The sequence below is a fragment of the Stegostoma tigrinum genome, chromosome 7, assembly GCF_030684315.1.
Source record: "Stegostoma tigrinum isolate sSteTig4 chromosome 7, sSteTig4.hap1, whole genome shotgun sequence".
NCBI lineage: Eukaryota > Metazoa > Chordata > Chondrichthyes > Orectolobiformes > Stegostomatidae > Stegostoma > Stegostoma tigrinum.
The window spans coordinates 86557118-86571191 of record NC_081360.1 but is presented as its reverse complement, the minus strand read 5'-3'; the positions used below and the strand labels follow the sequence as shown (position 1 = coordinate 86571191).

General features: G+C 41.9%; 1 pseudogene; it reads left to right on the top strand.

The window, feature by feature from the left end:
- Nucleotides 1–13179, top strand: part of LOC132209838 (uncharacterized) — a 34952-nt pseudogene extending 21773 nt beyond the window's left edge.
- The last annotated feature ends 895 nt before the right edge of the window (nucleotides 13180–14074 follow it).

The following is a 14074-nucleotide window of genomic DNA, read 5'->3' as shown; positions in this document are numbered from 1 at the left end:
TAGTTTCTTTACTCAGAGAGTAGTATGGGAATGGAACACTTTGCCTGCAACGGTAGTAGATTCGCCAACTTTAAGTCCATTTAAGTCGTCATTGGATAAGCATATGGACGTACATGGAATAGTGTAGGTTAGATGGGCTTGAGATCGGTATGACAGGTCGGCACAACATCGAGGGCCAAAGGGCCTGTACTGTGCTGTAATGTTCTATGTTCTATGTTCTATGATCCGACATATCTGCTGGATCCAGCGCATCATCCTTCGACAATTCCACCATCTACAATCCAACCCCACCACCAAAAACATTTTTCCATCCCCACCCTTGTCTGCTTTCTGGAGGGACCACTCTCTCCGTGACTCCGTGAGCTTTTGTGCTCCTGAGATGCTGCTTGGCCTGCTGTGTTCATCCAGCTCCACACTTTGTTAACCTATGACACAAGCTGGCATGTCTCTGTAGTTAGCACTGCTGCCTCATAGCGCCAGGGACCCATGTTCGATTCCACCCTCAGGCAACTGTGGAAAATCCCTAAGCCTTTTATTCATATATTAAGAGCAAGAGGGTAACTAGAGAAAGGATTGGCCCACTTAAGGACAAAGAAGGAAAGTTATGCGTCAAGTCAGAAAAAATGGGTGACATTCTTAACGAGTACTTTGCATTGGTGTTCACCAAGGAGAGAGGCATGACAGATGTTAAGGTTTGGGATAGATGTTTGATTACTCTAGGTCAAGTCGGCATAAGGAGAGAGGAAGTGTTGGGTATCCTAGGAGGCATTAAGGTGGACAAGTCCACAGGTCCGGATGGGATCTTTCCCAGGTTTATGCGGGAAGTGAGAGAGGAAATAGTCGGGGCCTTAACAGATATCTTTGCAGCATTTTTAAACATGGGTGGAGGACTGGAGAATTACTAATGTTGTCTCCTTGTTTAAGAAGGGTAGCAGGGATAATCCAGGTAATTATTGACCGGTGAGCCTGACGTCAGTGGTAGGGAAGCTGTTGGAGAAGATTCTGAGGGATAGGATCTATTCCCATTTGGAAGAAAATGGGCTTATGCATGATAGACAACATGGTTTTGTGCAGGGAAGGTCATGTCTTAACAACTTAATAGAATTCTTTGAGGACATGACAAAGCTGATAGATGAGGAAGATGCTGTAGATGTCATATACATGGACTTCAGTAAGGTGTTTGATAGGGTTCCCCATGGCAGGCTGATGGAGAAAGTGAAGTCACATGGGGTCCAGAGTGTGCTAGCTAGATGGATAAAAAACTGGCTAGACAACAGGAGACAGAGAGTAGTAGTGGAAGAGGGCTTCTCAAATTGGAGACCGGTGACCAGTGGTGTTCCACAGGGATCTGTGCTGTGCTATCACTGTTGTTTGTGATATATGGAAATGATTTGGAGTAAGGTATAGGTGGTTTGATTAGCAACTTTACAGATGACATGAAGATTGGTGGAGTAGCAGATAGTGAAGGGGACTGGTCAGAGATTACAGCAGGATATAGATAGATTGGAGAGTTGGACAGGTGGAGTTCAATCCAGGCAAATGCGAGGTGATGCATTTTGGAAGATCTAAGTCAGGAGTGAACTATACAGTAAATGGAAAAGTCCTAGGAAAAATTGAGGTACAGAGAGAGCTGGGTGTTCAGGTCCATTGTTCCTTGAAGGTGGCAACGCAGTTCAATAGAGTGGTCAAGAAGGCATATGGCATGCTTTCCTTCATTGGACGGGGTATTGAGTACGAGAGTTGGCAGGTCATGTTACAGTTGTATAAGACTTTGGTTTGGCCACATTTAGAGTACTGTGTACAGTCTGGTCGCCACATTACCAAAAGGATGCTTTGGAGATGGTGCAGAGGAGGTTCACCAGGATGTTGCCTGGTATGGAGGTTGCTAGCTGTGAAGAAAGGTTGAGTAGATTAGGATTATTTTCATTAGAAAAACAGACATTGATGGCGGACTTGTTTGAGGTCTACAAAATCATGAGGGGTATAGACAGGGTGGATAGCAAGAAACTTTTTCCCAGAGTTGGGGACTCAATTACTAGGGGTCATGAGTTCAAAGTGAGAGGAGGAAAGTTTATGGGAGATATGTGTGGGAAGTTCTTTACACAGAGGGTGGTGGGTGCCTGGAACGCGTTGCCAGCAGAGGTGGTAGACACAGTATGATAGTGATTTTTAAGATGTACCTGGACAGGTACATGATTGGGCAGGGAGCAAAGGGATACAGGCCTTCAGGAAATAGATGACAGGTCTAGACAGAGGATCTCGATGACTGAAGGGCCTGTGCCTGTGCTGTAATTTTCTTTGTTCTTTGTGTGTGGAGTTTGTACATTATCACCGCGTCTGTATGGGTTTGATTTTGTTTCCTCCCACAGCCCAAAGACGTGCAGGTTAGCTCAGTCAGGAACGTTTGGTATTGTTCCCCAGCAATTGCAAAGGTTGAGCGGCAGGTAGTATCTAGGTTGACTAATAGGACTTAGGGAAAAGCCTTCCCTGATGTGTCAACGGTGGAATTTATTCTCCCCATTGCCCATAAGCAGTGCTGCTAAAGAAATTTAAAGTCAGCTGTTTGTCAGAGAAGGTCATTCAGCCAACTGAGTCTGTGCCAGTCAAAAACAGCCTATTCTAATGATTCTAATTCCATGTTGCAGCATTTGCTCAGAGCCATGCAGGTCTTGACATCACAAGTAGACATTTAAATGCTTCCTTCATGTTTAAAAGGTCTCTGCCTCTGCGTCACTTACAGGCAGTGAGTCCAAATTCCCATCACCTTCTGGATAAAAAAAAATCTTTAAATCCCCTCTAAACTTTCTGCCCCTTAACTTAATCTATGCCCCTGGTTATTGATCCCTCCAACAAAGGAAACATTTCTTTTCCTGTCTATCCTGTCCATGTCTGTCATAGTTTTACATATCCCAATCATGAGCTCCTCAGATTCCTCTGCTCCAAAGAAAACAACTGCAGTGCATCCAATCTCTCCTAATAAGTAAAATTCCCCAACCCAGCAACATCCTGGTAAATCTGCTTTGTGCCCTTTCCAGTGTAATCACATCACGCCTATTCTCTGGATTCCAGAGCTGCACATAGTACTTGAGCATGGCCTAACCAATGTTTTATACCATTCCACCATAGCTTCTATGCAGTTAAACTCCATGCATGAGATCATAATGGCAAGTATCTCACATGCCGTCTTAAGCACTCTATTGACCTGTCATGTTACCTTAAGGGACCAGTGGACTTGCACACCAAGATCCCTCTGATCCTTGGTACATGACAGGATCCTACAATTTATCATTTGTTCTCTTAGCTTATTTGTCCTGTCCAAATGCATCCTCTCACACTTATCTGTATTGAATTCCATTGACTATGGTCTCCCCTCATCCTTCTAAACTCCAATGAGTAAGGTCCCAGAGTACTCAAACATTCCTCATACATTTCCATTCCTGGGACCATTCTCGTGAACCTCCTCTGAACCCACTCCAGGGCCAATACATCCTTCCTGAGATATGGGGCCCAAAACAGCACACAATACTCTGAATGCGGCCTAATAAGAGCTTCACAAAGCCTCAATAGTATAGCTCTGGTTTTATATTCAAGTCCTCTCAAAATAAATGCCAACGTTGTATTTGCCTTCCTGACTACTGACTCAATCTGCAAGTTTACTTTGAGTAAATCCTGCACTAGAACTCCCAAGTCTCTTTGCACGTCAGACTTATGAATTTTCTCCCCATTTTGAAAATAGTACATGCTTTTGCTCTTTTTACCAAAGTGTGTGAACTCACACTTTCCTACGTTGCACTCCATCTGCCACTTCTTTGCCCACTCTCCTAATCTGTCCAAAACCTCCTGCAGCCTCCCCACCTCCTCAATACTACCTGTCCCTCCACCAATCTTTGTATCATCAGCAAGCGTAGCCAGAATGCCCACAATTCCCTGCCCCTTGTGGAAAACCTCTTGCCATCGGCTGCCATGCTGAGAAAAACCCTTTTATCCCCACTCTCTGCTTTCTGCCAGACAGCCAATCATCTATGCTTGCTAGCACCTTGCCTCTAACACCATGGGCCCTTATCTTACTCAGCAGCCTCCTGTGTGGCACCTTATCAAAGGCATTCTTGAAGTCCAGGTAGATAATGTCCATTGTCTCTCCTTCATCTACCCTGCTCATTACTTCCTCAAAGAATTCTAACAGATTTGTCAGGCATGACCTCCCCTTGATGAAAGCATGCTGACTTTGCCCTATTTTACTATACACTTACAAATATTCAGAAATCTCATCCTTTATAATGGATTCCAAAATCTTACTCACAATCGAGGCTAGGCTGATCCGCCTATAATTTTCTGTTTTTTGCCTTACTCCCTTTTTAAACAGAAGTGTCACGTCAGCAATGTTCCAGTCCTCTGGGACCCTCCCTGACTCTAGTGATTCCTGAAAGGTCATCACTAACGCTTCCACTGTCTCTTCAGCTATCTCCTTTCGAACTCTGGGGTGTAGTCCATCTGGTCCCGGTGATTTGTCCACCTTCAGGCCAATCAATTTTACTAGCACATAATAAAATGTGAGGCTGGATGAACACAGCAGGGCCAGCAGCATCTCAGGAGCACAAAAGCTGACGTTTTGGGCCTAGGCCCTTCATCAGAGACCTCTCTGATGAAGGGTCTAGGCCCAAAACGTCAGCTTTTGTGCTCCTGAGATGCTGCTTGGCCTGCTGTGTTCATCCAGCCTCACATTTTATTATCTTGGATTCTCCAGCATCTGCAGTTCCCATTATCACTAATTTTACTAGCATCTTTTCTTTGGTGATGGCCACCATACTCAGCTCTTCCCCCTGATTCTCTTGAATTTTTAGGATTTTACTCATGTGTTTCACCATGAAGACTGACACAAAATACTTATTCAGTCCCTCAGCCATTTCCTTGTTCCCCACTACTATCTCCCCACTGTCATTTTCCAGTGGTCCAATGCCCACTTTTGCCATTCATTTGCCCTTTATATACCTAAAGAAATTTTTACAGTCTTCGTTTATATTACTGGCTAGCTTATCCTCATATTTAAGCTTCTCCCTCCTTATTTCTTTTTTTGTTGGCTTCTGTCGGTCTTTGTAAGTTTCGCAGTCCCCTGGTTTCCCACTGCCCTTTGCCACATTATATGCTTTCTCTTTTGCTTTTATGCTGTCGCTGACTTCGCCAGTCAGCCATGGTTGCCTCATCCTCCCTGTGCCGTGCTTCTTTTCCCTAAGGATGAATTTTTGACGTGTCTGCTGAATTACTTCTAGAAACTGCTGCCATTGCTGTTCCACTGCCTTTCCTGCTAGGCTCCTCTCCCAGTCAATTCTGCCCAGCAAATCCATCATGCCTTTGTAGTTACCTTTATTCGGCCATAATACCATTACCACTGATTCTATCTTCTCCCTCTCAAATTGCAAATAAACTCCTTCATCTTATGATCACAGCCTCCTAAGGGATCCTTTACCGTAAGCTCCCTTTTCAAGGCTCCTCATTGCATAACATTAAATCCAGTATTGCCTGTTCTCTTGTGGACTCCACCACGAGCTGCTCTAAAAAAGCTATCTCGTAGACATTCCACAAACTCCTTTTCTTGCAATCCACTACCAGCCTGATTTTCCCAGTCCATCTGCATATTGAAATGCCCCATGATCATTGTGACTTTGCCTTTCTTACATATCTTTTCTATCTCCTGGTGCTTCTTGTGTGCCAGCTCCTGACTACTGTTTGGAAGCCTGTACACAACCCTAACTATGTTTTTTTTTCCCTTTGTGGTTCATCATTTCTACCCACACAGATTCTACGCTATCTGGCCCTACATTGTTTCATCCAATGATTTATTTTCATTTCTCACCAATAAGGCAACCCTACTCCCTCAGCCCACCTGCCTATCTTTTTGATAGGATATGTATCCTTGGATATTTAGTTCCCAATCCTGAACCCCTTGCAGCCACGTCCCTGTGATGTCTATAACGTCATACCTGCCAGTTGTGATCTGTGCCACAAGCTCATATTACTTCTCCTCACTCTCATCCAGTTGTCCCTACCCATCATTGTTCGCTTAATATTGAATGGTATGATTGCATTTAGATGACTAGCTACTGGAGGCCATGATATTCAGCTTGAGATTTATAGAGTTAAAAACAAAATGGGAATTCAGGGACAAGTTGTTGTAGACCTGTACAACAAATTACACTGTAAAGTTGTTGGGCAAAAGATTTAAGAGCACTTGTGATTTTAGTGCTGAGTGACCACTAATATGAAGGGCAGGAAGTGTATACTGATCACAAGTTGGAGATATGCGGCCTGCACCAATGGTGTTGGCACAGAGAACAGCTTCTTATCCTCACATACGAAAGAGGCATGAGACCCTTTGCATATTCAGACAAGGCACCTGACTGAAGATTCCTGTGCCATCTTGGGTTGTCTTGAACATTTTTCCTCACTTCTGTAGTTTAATTCTCATTTTGCTTTTCTCAAACTGTGACATTTATCATTTTCTGCCTGTCATGTAATTAGGTTAGAACCAACGTGAGACAGCTTCTAGCAATATGAGCTCACTGTATATTAGAATGTGAATTAACAGTGCCCAGGCTCAGTTTTAAATGGAACCTTTAGGGTAAACAGACTACAAAGACTTTCATCCATCCCTACGGCTTGAATTTAAACCCAGAACTTTGATGTACAAAGGTACTGTGCCGTTTAACAAAGACAGCTAACAAATGTTTTGCCAAGGAGGGTGATATTGTTGTCTCGGTGTACACTACAATGACGATTTGTATACAGTTAAAAAGAATTTGGATTATTAATAAACATTGGCCTTGCCAGTGACAGGCTCCTCCTGAGCATAAATAGATTTTTTAAAAATAAGACGATAATGAGAGGCCTTTCACTGACATAATGCTTGCAACTAAGCCAGTTTTAATGGGCCAGAACTGAACTCATCTATTTAGAATTTATAGAAGTCTATCTGAGAAGATATGAAACCAAGTTGCAAACTGTAGGGTGGACACCAGTATCTGTCTGAAAGATCGTCAATGAAATGAGAGCTTGGCTGTGGAGTTGGAGTGTGCCTATTGATACTAATGCACAGGTGAGCCTACAACATTTACTGGTGCCCACAAACCATTTACTTTATTCCAAGAATAATATGATTGTCCTTCAGCAATTAGGTTCATTGAAGCTGAAGTGGGCTGAAAGAGCTGAGCAGAGGATGCGACTCCAAATATTTTGTACAATCGACTGATGTTCAGAATTTGTTAGAGTTTGCAGGAAAGAAAACATTATCGGTGGTAAATTCACATCTCGTTTAAAACAATTTTTATTTTTCTAGCCCCTCAATTTATTGAACATGATCAAGTCCTCATTTCACCAATGTCTTTTTCTCAAGGTAAGATATATATTAGTTGTACATAGCTAATTTATATATAAGGCCTTGCAGACTGCAATGATAGAATTTAAACGTCTAGATGTATTTGTGAACTTGTGCTGCAAAATGCCAGCTGATTGTTACACACCTATTTTTAGCCACTCACTGGCCTTGATTGTCTTGTGGAGTTAAGCTGTTCTGTTTTAATTGTACACTCACTGCAACGATGTTGGTCCCTCAAAAGTCTTGATTTTTAGTTTTTGTAATTTTCTGGTGATTAACTAAACTTCATTGTAATTTTTTGTGGTAGCATTGCTTTGAACGATATGTACAGAGGTTCATCTAGTGTATAATGTGCTGGTTCGTGCTTAGCATTGCTTCCTCACAATGCCAGGCATCTGGGTGCAATTCCAGCCTTGAGTGATTGTCTGTTTGGAGCTTGCATATTTGCCCTGTGTTTATGTGAGTTCCTCTCACAGTCAAATAATGTGCAGGTTAGGCAGGTTGGCTGTGCTAAGTTGCCTATATTGTCCAGTAGTGTGCTGGTTGGGAGGATCAGCTGTGTGAAATGATTTTGGGGTGTGTGGGTGGATCTGGGAGGGACACAGATTGGAAGGTCAATGTGGGCTGAATGGCTTACTTTCACACTGCAGGATTTCTGTGACTTTTTTGTTAAAATGCTAAAGACAAATGGTGGCCAAATAAAAACATTTTCCCCTCACTCTCCAACCCTGGCCTGTGTGCTTTTCATTCCTCAAAGGAATACATAATATAATGTTTTAAATGCTTGCCTTTGTCTCTCTATCATATATATTAAAGTACTTTCTAATCTACTTTAGCCAACTTCATTCCTATGCAATTGCTTTGCTCAGTTTTAAGAACCTTGGATTCTACTGAAAAAAATCACTAACTCAGTGAGAAATTTTTGTCATTTTTGATTATCCTTTCCTAGAGCTGTCTTTACTGCAAGATTATTAACTAATTAATAACCTCATCTTATTTCACCAAATATATATAAAAGATAATCTGTTCCTTGTTAGTTCCTTGTCATATTGATCTGGGAAACTATCTACTTGATGATATTGTAATCCACAGTATTACTACAACTTCGGTTTGCATAGTCTATATGAGATTAAAATCCTCTGTAATTACTACATTTATCTCATCTCATGCATCTCTGTTTTCCTGACTTATACTTTATCTGACAATATAAATCCTGTTCGAGGGCCTACTTTTTTCTAATCATCTTGTTTCTCAGGTCCACTCAGACAGATTCTGATACCACCTCCAGATGTGTTTTCAGTGGGGCAGTCCTCAAAACATAGAGCAAGGCCCAAGCCATCACTTAAGCACCAACCCCTGAACTCACTTCCATAATATGAAAGATAATTGGGCAGCAAAATCAGTAGTTTGCTCACTATATGCTAACAAATAATTAAAGACAAATTGAACTCATTTAAAGGTGATGCAAACCTCCCTGAAAACGGTAAAATGCAGTTGGCATGGTCAGCTGAGGGGAGTAGGTGGGGATTGGGAAGCCATTTTGTTTTTAACGAGGCTTTGGAAGATGTGAAGAAGAGGGAGTATTATCTTAAGGTGGTGCCTTCTTCACATTGGGGCACTCCTTCACTATTGTAATCCTCTTCAATCCTACTTTCTTGTTCATCAAAACCTCCCAAACCTTCATTGTTATGCTCACCAAACCTGTTTGTCATCCCCACCCCTACAAACTATTACCCTTTGTTTATCTTTGCCCAGAATCCATAGCTGCCTTCCTTCACTGCCAAGCTCCTGGCACTGCCAGGACTGCTCAAGCTGCCAGACAATTACAAATAAAAACAGAAGTTACTAGAAAAGTTCAGCAGGTTTGTCAGCATCTGTGAAGAGAAGGCAGAGTTATAATTTTGAGTCTGGTGACCCTTCCTTACTGGACCCAAAACATTAACTTTGATTTCTCTTTACGGATGCTGCCAGACCTGCTGAGCTTTTACAGCAACTTCTGTTTTTGTTTCTGATTTACAGCAGGCGCAGTTTTTTTTCAGTTTTTATTTTCTCAGACAATTAGACCGGCCAGGGGCAACTGAAAGTGAGTCATGGGAGAACGACTGTCTCACTTTGCCTTTGTTAATGCTGCCCATGGTATGTTATTTCTGTGAGCAGACCTTGTTTTTAAAAACTGACCTACGTTTTAGTAGAGAGCCACCTTAAAAAAACGCAATCTTACTTCTTGCTTTTCTGAACTACGGCACAGTGGGTCAATGGTTAGCGCTACTGTCCCACAGCTCCAGGGACCCTGGTTTGATACCACCCCTGGGTGACCGTCTATGTGGAGTTTGCACGTTCTCTCTGTGTTTCCTTTGGGTGCTCTGGTTTCCTCCCTCAGTCCAAAGTTGTGCAGGTTAGGTGGATTGGCCATGCTAAATTGTTTAGCTATAGTGTTCAGGGGTTTGTAGGTTAGTTGGGTTATTTGGGTTATTTGGGTATGGGTCTGGGTGGATGCTCTGAGGGTTGGTGTGGGTTTTGTTGGGCTGAAGGGCCTGTTTAGGGATTCTAAGATCCTTTCTCTGCTCTATCATTATTCTCAGGAAACCACGTCTTGTCTACCTCTCTTTAAGTATCCCGAAATATTCAATTCTTAACCTTAGTGACTCTGCAATCATACAATGACTATTAGATCACAGCCAATAATTTCTATCTCTACCATTAATTGTTTGCTTTTTGGTGTAAATGTTTCATAAGTTCAATTATAGTGTCTTTAGCTTTAAGCATTTGTCTATCTTTCCCCTGATGTCATCCTCGTCACGAATGCACCATTAGTTTTGTCAAGCTTGCTGCTCCTTCTTAACCTACAGTTTTATTTTTGATCTGAAGTGTTTTACATCTCGTTATTTCTTTTTGTTTTGAATGCACTTTTTTCTGAAACCTCCCACCCCTGCCATTCATTATCTTGATGCCTTAGTTAATTAATGGTTTTTTTTATATTTTCGAAAATGCATACCTCCTTTTTCTAGCAACTTTATTTCACAAATATCTTATTAAATATTCTGCCTCATGAATGACAGGTGGCATGGCGGCTCAGTGGTTAGTCCTGCTGCCTCCCAGCGCCAGGGACCTGGGTTTGATTTCCATTCTTTAGCAACTGTCTATGTGGAGTTTGCATGTTCTCCCTGCACCTGTGTGGGTTTACTCTGGTGCTCAGGTTTCCTCCCATAGTTCAAAGATGTGCAGGTTTGTTGGATTCACCATGCTAAATTACCCATAGTGTTTAGGGATGTGTACGTTAGGTGCATTGGCTGTGGGAAATGTAATGATAAGGTAAGGTATTGGGTCTGGATGGGTGCTTTTCGGAGGGTTGGTGTGGGCTGTGGGCCAAATGGCCTGTTTTCATACTGTATGGATTATGTTCTATAGACTATGCCCCAATAAATAGGACAGAGCACTATAGATTAATCCCTACATATAATTTTCACAAGTAAGCCGTATACTATTATTGACTTTAGCAAGGAACAAAAATACAGAATAATTCTAAAGTTAATGTCTAAAATGATACCAAGATAAGAAATAAAATAGAAGAGAGAGGCCAGCCATTTGCACTCTCAAATCTGTTCCGGTGCTCCATCATCAGTTCATGTTTCATGTGATTGTGGTCTGAACTCCACTTTCCTCTCTGCTGCCCATAACTATCTACGTACTTGTGTATCCAAAATCTGTCTAATATGACCTTGAACATATTTAAAAACCCAACTTCTACTGCCTCATGGGAAAGAGAATTCCAAAGTCTAACAAATCTTTGAGAAAAGCAATCTCTTCTCATTTCAGAATGAAACTTTAAAAAAAATGTTTACACAGTGGCAATGGGAACTGCAGATGCTGGAGAATCCAAGACAATAAAATGTGAGGCTAGATGAACACAGCAGGCCCAGCAGCATCTCAGGACCACAAAAGCTGACGTTTCAGGCCTAGACCCTTCATCAGGGAGAGATCCTCTCTCTGATGAAGGGTCTAGGCCCGAAACATCAGCTTTTGTGCTCCTGAGATGCTGCTGGGCCTGCTGTGTTCATCCAGCCTCACATTTTATTGTCTTTTACACAGTGGCCCCTGGTTCTCGAATTCTTACCAGGGGAACCATCCCTTCAACATCCAATTGCCAAGTCCCTCAGAATCTTACATCTCTCAATGAGATCACTCCTAGTTCTTTTCAATTCTAGTGGGATAGGCCCAACATAACATTTCTTCATAAAAAAACCCTTAAAAAATATTCCAATAAAGACAGTTCCCGCAGTCAAACCTGCTTACACCATCGAAACTGAAGTCAAACTTGTTTATCCACATGTTCTGAGTGCAGCAAAGAAGGTGATTGGCAGAGTTGAGGTATATGGCATGACAAAGAATGACATTGGTCATGTTCAGAAGGATGTTGAAGATTTAATTAAAGAAAATTACAAAAGCAAAACAATAAACAATGAATATGCAGCCTGTTTCTCAGCAGATGAACGACAAAAAATTGTTGATCTCTGTGAAAAGTACCTGTTAAAAGTTATAATTCAGCAAACAGCATTAATAATAGAGGGGCATACAGCTGATGTTCTGGAATCCCTTATGGAAATGAATTCCATGCTCCAGGCTGTCTAAAGACGAGAGGACAGAGAAAGGGAAGAGATTCAAATAAAAAAGTTTGTTCAATTGGAGTTTGTGAAGAACGAAACAGTTCAGCCTTACGCTCAATTGTTAAACTCTGACCTTGAGAAGGCTTACCTGGATAAGAAAAAGTCCTTGGTTTGAAAAAAAAGGGAAAAGCTGCACTGTTGACTTTGACTTGATGCAAGAAAAAAATTCAAAAGGAAATGTAGTGGACGTTAAGAGAAGACTCCTTGAAGGAGGAATGTAAACCAAATGGCTATCTATATCAAAGGGTTTCTTTGTGAACCTGGTTTTACAAATAGCACTGAAACTTCCTAAATTACTATACATTCCCCATTAATTTTTTGTTAAATTTTACTTTGAATAATAATGTTTTCCTCTTTTTGATCAAGATGGAATTTAGGAGCTTGGAATCACTGGTTTGGTTACTGCACTGCTGAAGAGTACGTTGAGGTAATTTCTGAGGGCAGGGTTAACTGTATAAAAGGGCTGGGATTATCTATGGGTGTCAGCTTTGATCTATCATATGATCCTAGGTAGAAAATAAAGGCAGGTTGAACTTTGGGTGAGTATTGGATAGGTATGGATATTACGCTGCTTAGGTTTAACACATTGTAAGTTGAATTAAGTATAAAGAGTAATCATGAGGGATAGGTGTTGGAGAGAGTTGCCTGAGGGATGAAATTGTAATCTGCATTAGTCAATCTATTTGTGCGAGAAGAGAAAAGTCAATTATGGTGAAGTACTGGGATTGACGTGGGGCAGAGAGCCTGATTTTGGGATGTTGTGATGTTATTGGGAATGAGATTAGGAGGAATTGTACTCTATATTTTGGAAAGACTGGGGGAAGCAGTCCTTTCTCCTGGCTCATGAGCAAAGCTGTAATAATTAAGCTGAGCCTGAATTTTTGAGCTAAGAACCAGCTGCATTGAATTTTTTAGGAGGGTTTTTCACCACTGACGAACATCCTTTGAAAATCTTTATGCATAGAGAGAACCAAACGTTCAGGATGTTGTACAATGAAGGATAAGGTATTGTTGAGACCCAAAACCACGTGTACGCATTGTTGCTATTGGTTCCAGATGGCCCAGAAGGCGGTCAACATTGAACCCACCCATGGTGCCTTGTCTGTAGCTGTGAAGTGGTCCTGGATAGTGTTAAAATGCATTTAGTGTCGACACAGGGAAGCACAAGCATGTGACAGTTAAGTTCTGGGAATTTTTTTCATTCATTCTTGGGACATGGGTGTCACTGGCTGGGCAGTATTTATTACCTGTCCCTGGTTTCCTTTGAGAAAGTGCTGGTGAGCAGCCTTTTAGAACCTCCACAATCCATATAGCATAGATTAATCCACAATGGCTGAGGGAGGAAATGCCAGGATTTTGACCCAGCAACAGCAAAGGAACAGCAATATATTTCCAAGTCAGAATGATGAGTCGCTTGGAGTGGACTTGTAGGTGATGGTGGAGCTATGTGTTCGCTGTTCTTGTCCTTCTAGATGGGAGTGGTTATGGGTTTACAAGGTATCGTCTAAGGACCTTGGGTATATCTTGTAGACACTGCTGCTACTGAGTGTCAGTAGTGGAGGGAGCGGACGCTTGTGGATGTGGTGCCAATTTTGTGGTCTGCTTTGTCCTGGATGGTATCAAGTTTCTTGAATGTTGGAGCTGTACCACCCAGGCATGAGCCCTGCAAATGGTGGACCTACTTTGGGCTTTCAGAAGGTGAGTTACTCACCACAGAATTCCCAGTTTCTTGACCTGGTCTTGTAGCCACCATGCTTGTTTGATTGATCCAGTTGAGTTTCCGGTCAATGGTAACCCCAAGGACATTGATGGTGGAGTATTCAGTGATGGTAATACCACTAAATGTTAGAAAGTGATGGTTAGTTTGTCTCTTATTGGAGATGCTCATTGCCTGGCATCTGTGTGACATGAATGTTATTTGCCGCTTGTCAGCCCAAGCCTGAATATTGTCCAAAACTTGTTGCATTTGAACGTGGACTGTTTCAATATTTGAGGAGCCACGAATGATGCTGAATATTGTGCAATCATCAATGAACATCCC